Raw genomic sequence first — 10,990 nt, 5'->3', positions numbered from 1 at the left:
TTTTTTATTTTGAGAAAAGGTCTCACTAGTTGCCCAAGTTGGTTTCGAATTTGCAATTCTGCCTCAGTCCATGGAGTAGCTGGGATTGCATATAAGAGCCACCACGCTGGGTTTCCTGGGCTGTTTTGAGGATTGGAAATAAAGATATTTATAAAATGACAAAGCCTGATGCATATATATTTTTATATCAATTTTTCTTATGATGTTCCTTATTTAAAATACAAGGAGCTGGGGATATAGTTTAAAAGTGGCAAGGCTCTGGGTTTGATCCCCAACACAACAAAAATAAATAAAAAAATGAATAAATAAATACAAGGAAATTGTGTCATTAGACACCAGTCAAAAGAAGGATTAGCATTTATTTATTTTCATACCTAGGCATCTTTTTAGCTCAGGTTGGCTAAGGATCCCCTATGCTATCCTCGTGCATTATAGTTTACTAAATGCTAGGGCATCAGGTCATTTAATTCTCAGGGCAACCTGCATTCCTGGGATGGGGAAGAGTTCAGAAAGGTTAAGTGCCTTGTTGAAAGGTACTCAGCGGATAAATGGCCCAGGTGGTTCCTTGGCGAGGTCATCTGCAGTCTACCACAGCCTTTCTCAGCAGTTTCCCAACCTTCCTAAGACGAAAGCACTAGTCCCAGGGGTTTAGACTGGGAGATGCTACAGGAGGGAGGTGCCAGAGCGCGAGCGGACAAGGACGGGTCCTGATGTTCCAGAGCTCGGGCTTCCCACATCTCCCAACTGTGGGACCTCGACCAGGCCGGGTTTCTTCCGCGGGGGACTGGGGACTCATCGCCCGCCCAAAGCACTGGGTGCGGAACGCCAAGCTACCAAAGTGAGGCAACTTCCAAACTCTATGAAACGAATTCAAAGAAGTTAAGGGAGTCGCTCAAGGTCATCACACCGGGGCTAGGCCCAGCCGAGACTCAGACCCTGACCCTTCGCTCGGGCATCAGAGTTGTGTGGCTCAGGTAACAAGGCGCCCCAGACGCCCGGCTTTCTGCGCACCCAAGCTTCACCGGCTCCTGCCGGCCCCGCCTCCGAGCCTCGGCTCCGCCGGGGGGCGCGCGCGGGGGGCGCGCTCTAGCCGCCGCGCTCCTCGCTCCTCTCTATGGTGGAGCGGCAGGGCGGAGGCGCGCTCCCGGGCGGGGGCGGGGCGATCCGGGGGCGGAGCCGCGCGAGGGGCGGGAGCGGCCGCGCCGAGCCGCCAGGGGATGGGTTGGGGGGGGGGCGATTTCCTGGGGCCGCCCGTGAGGATGTCGCGACCGCCCCCCTGTGCCCCTCAGCCCCGGAGACGCCGCCGCGGCGAAGCCCGCACCCCCCCTGTCTGAGGTGTCTGGGCCCGGATCCGGCCTCTCCCCTCCGCTCCTTAACCCAGGTGCGGGCCGGGCAGGCGGCCGCGGCAGGTGAGGAGGCGGCCGCGGCAGGTGAGGAGGCGGCCGCGGCAGGTGAGGAGGCGGCCGCGGCAGGTGAGGAGGCGGCCGCGGCAGGTGAGGAGGCGGCGGCGGCGGCGGCGCTGGGGTCCGCGGGACGCCGGGCCTGGGGTGGGGTCTGGTGGGAGGACGGGGGCCGCTCCTCGGCCTCCGGTACCCCAGAGTGTGGGCTGGGGTCGCCTCCTCCGTGTGGGGCGCGGCCTGGGGCTCTCCCTGCCCTCCAGGGGTGGGGAAGCACCTTCATCGCTGGAAGTCTCTGCGTTCAGGGTAGCCCACACCTGTCCCATTGAAAGTGCCCTCAAAGCATTTCACCCACGGGGACGGTAACCGGGGACGGTAACCCGGGACGGTGTGTCCTCCGCTATACCCAAGCGCCTTAGAGACTGGCAGGTCCAGCTGGCTTGTGGGGCAGAGGAAACTGAGGCAGGTTTGCGGCGGCCTGCTCTCCCCTCTATAAGAGCTAGCTTGTCCCCTTCCTAGTTGAGGAGCCCCGCGGGCTGCTTGGATGAAGGAGGAGGCTGAAGGAGAGAGGCTTGGAGTTTGGAGGTATGATGGAGAAGTTTGGGAATGCAGCTCTTATCCCACAGGGTCCGCAGTTCCTTCTCCTGGGAGTCGTCCTCTCCAGGATGTGTGAAAGGTCGCCACTGTGCGGCACTGGGCAAGGCAGAGAGGGAAGTGGGGCCTCTCTCCAGCTGGCTGCCTGGGAGACATTTGACTAGGCATGGGGAAGTCTGGCTGGACCAGGGGAGCCCAGAGCCTCCGCCGATCTGCCTGCTCAGAGCTTGATTTTGGGCTGGCAGAAGAGACAACAGCATATTTTCTTCTTCTTGTTGGTCTGTCATTTGTTATAGGGGGAAAAACTGTAGTCAAGGAAGAGTGACCGCGCATGGTGGCGCACGCCTGTAATCTCAGCTGCTTAGGAGGCAGAGGCAGGAGGATGGCAAGTTTGAGGCCAGCCTCAGCAGCCTAGTAAGACCCTGTCTCAAAAAAATTAAAAGGGCTGAGAATGTACCTCAGTGATAAAGTGTCCCTGGGTTCAATCTCCAGAACCAAAAAAAACCCCAAAACAAAAAGTACCACACTCTTCCCAGACTACTACAGGAAAGAATTATTGTTAGCTTGGAAATAGGGCTTTGCCCATAACTGTCACTTTGCACCCTGGTTGCAGGGCAGAGTGACAGATGAACAAACACTGTGGGGTGCATATAGCCTTTTCAGAAAGCAGTAAGTTCCTTTGCATCCTTTGGACTGGTGGTTTAAAGAGCAGAGACTTCCTGTCACCACTGTTACTACAACTGAGAGCCCTGTGGTTCTCTCAGTGATGGTTAGTGTATCAAAATGAAGGCAAGGCTGTTCATGTATTGTACCATTTTTCTAGGAACTCAAATAGTCAGGGGACATGGGCCTAGGCAGAGTTTGTATACAGAGATCTAGAACTGAAAGCTGGCCATATTTCTTTTTCTGGTAAGGGGATTTCAGGTTTGACAACTTTACCCTTTTCCCTGATTGCATTCTCTTTCACATTCAAGGAAACATATGATGAAAAGCATTTCGTAAATTTTATTGCGTATTTCTTAATTCTGGACTTCAGAGTACAGTTCATAAGTTAGGGTTTATTTAGAGGTATTATTTTCTTAAGTTTGAAAATGTTTGTATATTGTGCATAACAGCTGCAGATTGATGTGTCAGGACTAATAACTTGATTGTGCGTGAATATATGTCATTTAGGATATACACACATTTTAATGTCTACCTAATTATGAAGAACAGCCCATTAAAACTTCTCATATTGATCAGCTGTTATCCTGTTTACATTGGGATTGAGGATTATAAATCCTCTAAATTGACCACTTTAGCCAACTGTTAAAATAATGAGCACAAAGAGAGAGCTGTTCTCAGAAAGCTCAACAATTTGTTTTCAAACTTTCTCTTGGCCCAGTCAGTTGACATAACTCTGCCTAGTGCCATTTAATAAGAATACTGTTCCTATTAGTGGAAAAGGCATTTTCATTGACCAGTGTTTAAGATGAGGAAACATCAACAAAAACAAAGAAAAGGGCACCTTTTCTTTTCTACTTACATGTGCACTGTGATGTTTAATACAGCCAGCCACTCCTGTCTGTATTAGTGTCACTCAGTACTTTGTGAAAACACCTACAGAAACTTAAGGACTGTTGGACTAATGCCACCTTGATTTTTATTCTTGTAATAGAATTTTTAATACTGTTGCTGTTTTAATGACAGAGACTTTTATACCAAACTTGTACTGACAGTAATGTTTGTGTTTGGAGAGCACAAGATTTAACCTCTGTAATTTGGAAATTCATAACCTCTGCAATACAGAGTTAAGGTGTAATTTAGAGTTTAATGAGAACAGATGGTTTAGATTGCCATTGGTGAAGTCTCAAGGGAAGAGCTGCTTTGTTTTTATTATTGTTGTTTGATAATGACTACTAGTTTGGTGATGGTTACTGTTTGATGGTGGTTATTGTTATTATTGTGGTACTGGGGATCTAACCCAGGGCCTCCTTCATGATGAACACATTCTACCACTGAGAGATATCTGCAGCTCCATGGTTATTTTTGTTTGGTTACTGGTTATTGACAATGTTATTTGATGTTCGTATAAAAAAGATTTTTCAATTATAAGGACAGTCTTTTCATATACAAACACACAATCTCCCATTCTTAAATAGAGAAAAGTTCTGACATAGGGAAAAGTTCATTTTATTTTGTGACCTTATAGTCCTGGAGTTTTAAAATCCTAAAAATAGTTGAGCCCTTAGTAGAATATCCTTTTATATCTCAGATAAAAGCCATCTCAGGTAAGTAATCATTGGCCTCAGGTGTAAATATACCTCCTTTCTTCCTGCTCCCAGGATTTAACAGCTGCCATGGTTGGGACATTGGTCTTATCTAATCCTGTTATGCCAGTCTAAACCCATGATCCTTTCTCTTCATTAGATTGTCACGAAGTTCTTCCTTTACTTTTCTTATTCAGGCTGAATATCCCACATTTTTGATGCATTTGAGTCTGTTTACATCTGAAGTGGAGCTAAGCAGTTAAGAGTACTACATGTACTACATGTTTTGAAACATTTTCTTCTTTTAAAGCAAGCATAAAACCTTCTTTCTTCTGGGAGAGGACCAGCTCTTTAAATCTGATAGTAAAAAAGAGCTGGTTTTTCCAGCTTTCTACCAATAGGAAGTCTTCATTTACTTTTTCTTACTTTCTGGTTTTGCCAGTACACCAACTAGTCACTAGTAGTGAATTATGACCCAGTGGCATAGGATGATCCTGAAGTTTCCTGATTCATCAAAAGAAGGTCACATTGTATTTAGAGCAGCTTTAGATTTTTAGCTTTTATTGCAAGGAGTTACCTAAGGCCAGCCACTCCTTGCAAGATTCTCTACCTGGCATTTTGGAACTGAGTCACCCAGGCGTTCTTTTAAAATGCAGATTTCCCAGCCCCACCTCCTGGACATTTTGGTTGAGTAGGTAAGTGATGAACAGGAATCTCTATTTAAAAAACTTCCCTTGCATTATTTCCAAAAAGCTCCTCGCGCTTTTGATATGCAGCCTAGTTTGGGAACTGTTGCATTTTCTTTTTAACTGTATTTCCTGTGCAACAATCCTTATGGGACTTTGAAAATTGGGGTTCACTTCTGTTTTTTAAAATTATTGAAATTGTATGCTCTGAAACTCTTTTTAAATTGGTAGTTCCTCTAATAGCATCATGCTGTCCATGATGTTTGATTTGCTAGAATAACCCATTTCCTAGTCATGACAGATAACAAAGAGCTTTTATAACTTTTATGTTAATTGCTTTACAGCAAAGCACCTCTGCTGTATTATCTGTCAGGAGTCATGAGGGAGAGTTTCTGGTGAAAGTAGCTTTCTTTATCTCATGAGTGGACAAATGAGTGATAATGTGGAAACAACTGGAGGTCTCAATAGGAAGCCGAATCTAGTTTTGATCAATGATGGGAGATGCCTGGGAATTCTCTATGTAAGAATTTAAAATAAGCCAACCAAATGAAGAAAAATATGCATACTAAAGTTAAGATAGCAGATGTTTTTCGTACATTGTAGGCCACTCAGTTTCTCTTCCACTTTTTCTGTAGGATTTTTATTTTGTAGGTTTAAGATATCTTTCTAAATCTAGCCTTTATATCTCTTTCCAGGAATATCTACTCAGCTCTTGTAGAAAGTGTACTAAGAGTGTGAGCACTAAGGAACTAGAGAATATGGGTAAGAAAAATGAGTCATAGGACAATTAGCAATGCTTAAAATTTTTTTTTTTTTTCAGAATGAGTGGAGTGTTGGCACGTGCCCAGAGTTACTATCTGCAAGAATAAATTAATAACGTTATCCAAATTCTGCTGTATGTATTTGGATGGTAGCCCAGGAGCTCTGATTAGGCTATGAGGCTTTGAGGGTGGCCCTATTAAGTAGTACCTGACATCCATTTCTTGCCTTATCTTCCTTTCTCCCTTTTTGGTCTTCTTTTTTATTCTTTCCTTCTGTCTCTCTCTCTTTCAAGGTGTCCTTCCTGACTTGCCAATCACGCCATAATAATATAGGCTGGGTCCCTGGAACTTGAGGCTAAAAGAGGTTGCTGGTTGCTAACACCTGTCTTTCAGCTAAATGAATAGGCTCTTTTGTGTGCAGGATGTTAAAGAAGCTGATTAGTACAATACTGGCTTTAAGGGCCTAATAATGATACAGCATATGTAAATCATGGAGTGATTTAAAGCCATTTTAAAAATTAGTTTCTTTATACTGTTTATTTATTTTTTATATTGGATTGTCAGTCGAATTTTTGCACCTAAACTATGAATCTGTTTATTGCCTAAACAGACTAATTTCTGTCATATTGATTGGGAATCATTTATATTCTAAAGAAGTTTCTACCCTTAAGGGCCTTTGTATTGTTCGGTAAATGTCTAGTGTGTAATACAATTAAAGTTTTGTTCACTGTGCTGCTGACATAATTAGTTTAATTTCTTCTCCTTTATATATTCCTGTTGGCAGCTGGAAAATTAAAATACTAGATGTTGCATAAAAGTGCTTTTTTGAGGGGTGATTTTACTGTCAGTTGAATGGACTTAGGCCCCAGGGTACATTTTTTAAGATGTCTTATTCAACTTTCCTGTAATAGTCTCTTTCTTTCTATAGAATTAATATATTAAGCCACATAATTGGCTGTTTAAGCATTCAGAAGAGACAATGTTTGGCCTTTTACCCCGAGATTATGTTTTTTCCTCCATCTCTTTTGAGGAAATGTGTGTAATTTTTGGCAACTCCTAGGTACATTACAGTTCCATGAGCAAGTGAACTTTTGCAAAGACTGGAGAATGGGGTGGTTTTCTCTGATAAGCTGTATTATTTAATTCCCTCCCCAAATGGTTGGTCTTTTTTTGGTAGATCATAGCATTTACAAACCTTATGTGAAAGTAGAAAGGCTGTGATGCTTGGTAAATCCTTTCATAATTTTTCTGTATGTTTCATAAAAATGACTTTAGTCTTCAGCAGCGGAATTTATTCTCAAGGAGACTTTACATTTAATTATTCTAATCTCCACTTAATTTCCTACAGGATTCTTGGAGGGCTTCTCAGCAGGCTGCTACTTTCATGGTTATGACCTATACAGTTTTTTTTTTTTTAATATTTCTGTTAAGGTTACTAACCTTTTTTTTTTTTTTTTTTCTTTTTTAAATGAAAGTGACCTTGGTCTGGTAATTTCTCCTTGGTGCTCTCCATGAAGAAGTACAGGCAAAACCTCCCAGCTCTCTCCGCAACTTTTTTCAACTGCTACTCTACATGTGCTTGAGCACATTTGCATTTTTTATTTTGTTGAGCTGGTGTTACTTTACTTTTTAAAGCTGCTTCTCTCTGCAGCTACAGACAGGTTGGTTAAGCCTTAGTCTCCTAGTTTTAACATTCACATAGCTTTTCTAAAATTACAACTAAAGATAGGGAATAATCAGGGATCTCCAGCACAGCCATTTGTTACTAGTTTTAAGAGTAGGGAAAGCCCACCCCCACTTGAACTACTAGGAGCCAGTATAATTTGCTGAAACATTTTAACAGTATCCATCCTCTTTAAAGAAATGCTGCCTAGTCATTCTGAAATTTACCGGAAGTTAGGCCAACTGGAGGCTCTGCTGGCACAGGCTTCTGAGTGGTTAAATGCAATTCATTAGTAATCACCACCATTGTTTATTTGCAACTGCTGGATTATGTTAAAAGATTCCAAAGGAAAAAAATATTTTCTTAAGTAAATGGAATATCCTCCGATTCCACCCCACCTCCTTCTTTTACTCTTCATTGCTTTACAAAATCTCTTGAGTCTTGGTACTTACAACACAGGCTTGGTGGCACATGAATTAATATATTTTATCCTAAAACGTATAGGAAAGCATGTGTCTGCCACTGTATTTTTCTGCAAATCTTCTCATGCTTTTTCACTTTCATAATAATTAATATTTCTGTTTTAGAAATAACCAAGCTTGTGTTCTCTCTCTCTCTCTCTCTCTCTCTCTCTCTCTTTTTAAAAATTTTAGTTGTAGATGGACATAGTACCTTTATTTTAATGTGGTGCCGAGGATGGAACCCAGTGTCTCACACATGCTAGACAAGTGCTCTACCACTGAGCTACAATCCCAGCTCCTTTGACCTCTTTTGGCTTCCCAGCTTCTAGGTCTTGGGTCAGTGGGTACATAGCCAATTGCCATTAGATTGGATTATTACTATCTTTAACCATTCTAATTATTATTTTACACAGTGTGGAAGATTAACTAATGCATAATCTTTATTTGAAAATTCTGAACAAAGGGGTGCTCTAATTTGGGGAAAGAGGACAGTGTTTACTAGGGGGATAGCAAGGGCCATCTACTGAAGTTTAGCTAGTTTGAGGATTATTTAGTCAAAGGTAGAATTGTTTTTGAAGATAAGCAGTCATTGTTTGGGCAAATGGAAAGGATTAAAATTACATGCAAAGGGGGATAAAAAGGAATAATTTGAGGGATAAGTAATTTCCCAGTCCATAATGGAAGATTCTTAAGTCTTTCAGGTGTTACCATTTTGACCCCAACTGGGTCCCTTTTCCCTCTGAATTGTGAAACCTGTAACATGACAGCACAGATTGAGCCTGGAAGGTAGGTTATTTCTAGCCAAGCAGGAAGAGGGGCTCCACAGATTAGTTTCTCAATCTATTGGGGGTTGGGAGGTTATAGATAAATGATAGAAAATAATAATAAGGGGGGGAATATTCAGGTGTTTTCTGAGAATAGGTGGAGATTATTCTGGAATTCAGGTGTCACTTCTCTTCCCTCCTTTTATGGTTCTTTCCAATCTTTGTCCACTTCACTGAGTGAAGTTAGAGGTTGTTTGTTGTCACTCTGGAGCCATTTTAGAGCTAATTGGTTTTTTCTAGCCCACCTGAAGAGGGACTTCTGACCTTCGAGCACCTTGTTCTCAGAGATAATCAAGAGAGGCTGGAGATGTAGCTCAGTGGTACAGTGCTTGCTGGCGTGAGCAAGGTTCTGGGTGCCATCCCACCTGCACTGAAAAAGTAATATTAGAGTGGAACAGAAACTAAGCTATTTCTGTGTTTGGGTTAAGACTAGATTCAGGTACCATTCTTGGTCATTTCATCATATACTATGGAAGAGTTTACATAATCATTCTAGACAGAGCTGAAGTGTACCTTAGCCAGTGTTTACCGAGTGGGGGAGGAGAGGGCTGTATCAGAATATTCCTGGAGAGCTTGACAAAGGGCCTTCTGCCTTCCCAGTCCACCCTTGGCCATGTGGTTGGACTGAGTCCTCCAGATGACACCGAACCATCATCCTCAGTGTTTTTCAACTCTTGGGACTGTTGTAGACCGACAGCTTAAGGAATAGTGACTGTGAACCCACCGATTAATGGGGAACATAAAAATGAAAGTAGTTCTATTTCTCTTCCAGATGGTCTTTATCAGATTCCTAAATTGCATTTACTTGTTAAAATATTTTATGGAGAATACCAGCATATCTCTTGTATTACCGAAATTAATATTAAGAATGAAAATATGTTGACAATTATATCTAATTTGATTTTTATATGCGATTTAGGCTACAGTGTTATTTGTGAAAATGCTTGCAAATAGCAGTCTGAAATATTTTTTTTTCTCAAATTTTTTTTTTAGAAATAACACACAGATAAACCTCTAGGTTTGGGGGATATTAACTCAGTGGCAGAGCTCTTGCTCACCATGTGGGAAGCCTGAGTTTGATCCCAGCACCTCAAAAAGCCCTCTAGTTTTGTTTGGAAAGGATTAGCACAAAATTCAAGAGTTCTGGACATGATGTCAAGAAAGCAGTTTTTGATGCCATAGTATGTAATTCAGTGTTGATGTGTGTTTTAGTATTATTTGGTCTTCTCAGTCAAGCATCACTTTTTTTTTTTTTTTTTTTTGGTATGGGGGATTGAACCCAGGAACATTCAACCACTCAGCCATATCCCCTGCCCTTAAAAAAAATAGTTTTTAGTTGTAGTTGGACAAAATACCTTTATTTTATTCATTTATTTTTATGTGGTGCTGAGGATGGAACCTAGGGTCTTGCACGTGCCAGGCGCTGAGCCACAATCCCAGCCCCTCCCCTGCCCTTTTTTATTTTGAGACAGAGTCTTAGGGCTATGCTAAGTTAATGAAGTTAGCCTGGAACCTGTGATCCTCCTGTCTCCTGAGTCACTGGGGCATGTGCCAGCACACCCAACTGAGGCACTTTGGTTTCTATTTGTTTTCCAGAGGTCTTTTATAAGTAGTCTAGGAAGAAGCATTATTAATTTATGTCTGTGACGTCAAAACTCTTGTTGATTTGGGGCTAGGGGAGAAAATAATTTCTCCATGCATGTTTTTCATCCTGGTTTGATTGCTTGGTTGGATGAAATGTCAAACTTGATAGATTATTGGAGTGTTATTTTGGTAGTTAAACAATAATGAAGCTGTTTGGACATTTGCAGGGAACACTGCTTCCTGTGTCTGGACTTTGCACCAGAAAAAGTTTCAATTGTCCAGAAGCAATGCTGCTTAGAAAATGCAGCTTCTGTGGCTCCTAACACAGCTGTCTAAACCCCTGGCTATATTGGGGCCTTTGGACAAGCATTGTTTAACACTTCTGGAAACAATTTATGTTTCTGATCACAACAAATTCTATGGTTCTTCCCTAAATAGATTAGGAAACTAGAAAGGGAAGAAAGGCATTGGGTGTATCTAGGTTATTCAAGTCAAGTGTTTTTTTCTTTAAGCATTTCTAGAATAAACCCTCTCCTACCAAAGAAGGGGCTGTTTGTGGACTGTTGTTGGCCCCTGGGGCCTTTCTTTCATAGTTAATGACTAGTCAGTGGGAGAGCTTGTGGTCAGATCCGTGCCAGCCTGTAGAGGGCTTTGGTTACCATAGCCTTGATTAGGAAAGAGGGGTGGGGCATGAGTGAGGGCACAGATGTTTTTGAAAGACTCTGCCTGCCACAAGAGATCTTGAATTTTCACTGGTGAAAATTCAGTGGT

General features: G+C 42.5%; 1 long non-coding RNA gene across 17 annotated transcripts in view; it reads left to right on the top strand.

Annotated features, from left to right (window-relative positions):
* Window positions 1-957: 957 nt before the first annotated feature.
* LOC124091559 (uncharacterized) overlaps window positions 958-10,990 on the top strand; it is a 66,507-nt gene continuing 56,474 nt past the window's right edge. For 4 of the 17 annotated variants that reach the window (XR_006851377.2, XR_009226654.1, XR_009226662.1 and 1 more), the window contains exon 1: window positions 1,241-1,493. This is a non-coding gene — a long non-coding RNA (uncharacterized LOC124091559). Of the gene's footprint in view, window positions 975-1,239; window positions 1,494-10,990 lie in introns of those variants that run through there. The other 13 variants (XR_009226657.1, XR_009226651.1, XR_009226656.1 and 10 more) reach the window with 10 other exon arrangements.

Source organism: Marmota monax, unplaced genomic scaffold (genome assembly GCF_021218885.2).
Source record: "Marmota monax isolate L192 unplaced genomic scaffold, Marmota_monax_Labrador192_F-V1.1 WCK01_AAM20220418_F8-fsc01103, whole genome shotgun sequence".
Taxonomy (NCBI): domain Eukaryota; kingdom Metazoa; phylum Chordata; class Mammalia; order Rodentia; family Sciuridae; genus Marmota; species Marmota monax.
Note: the sequence above shows the minus strand (reverse complement) of the source record. Positions and strands in the feature narration are given on the sequence as shown.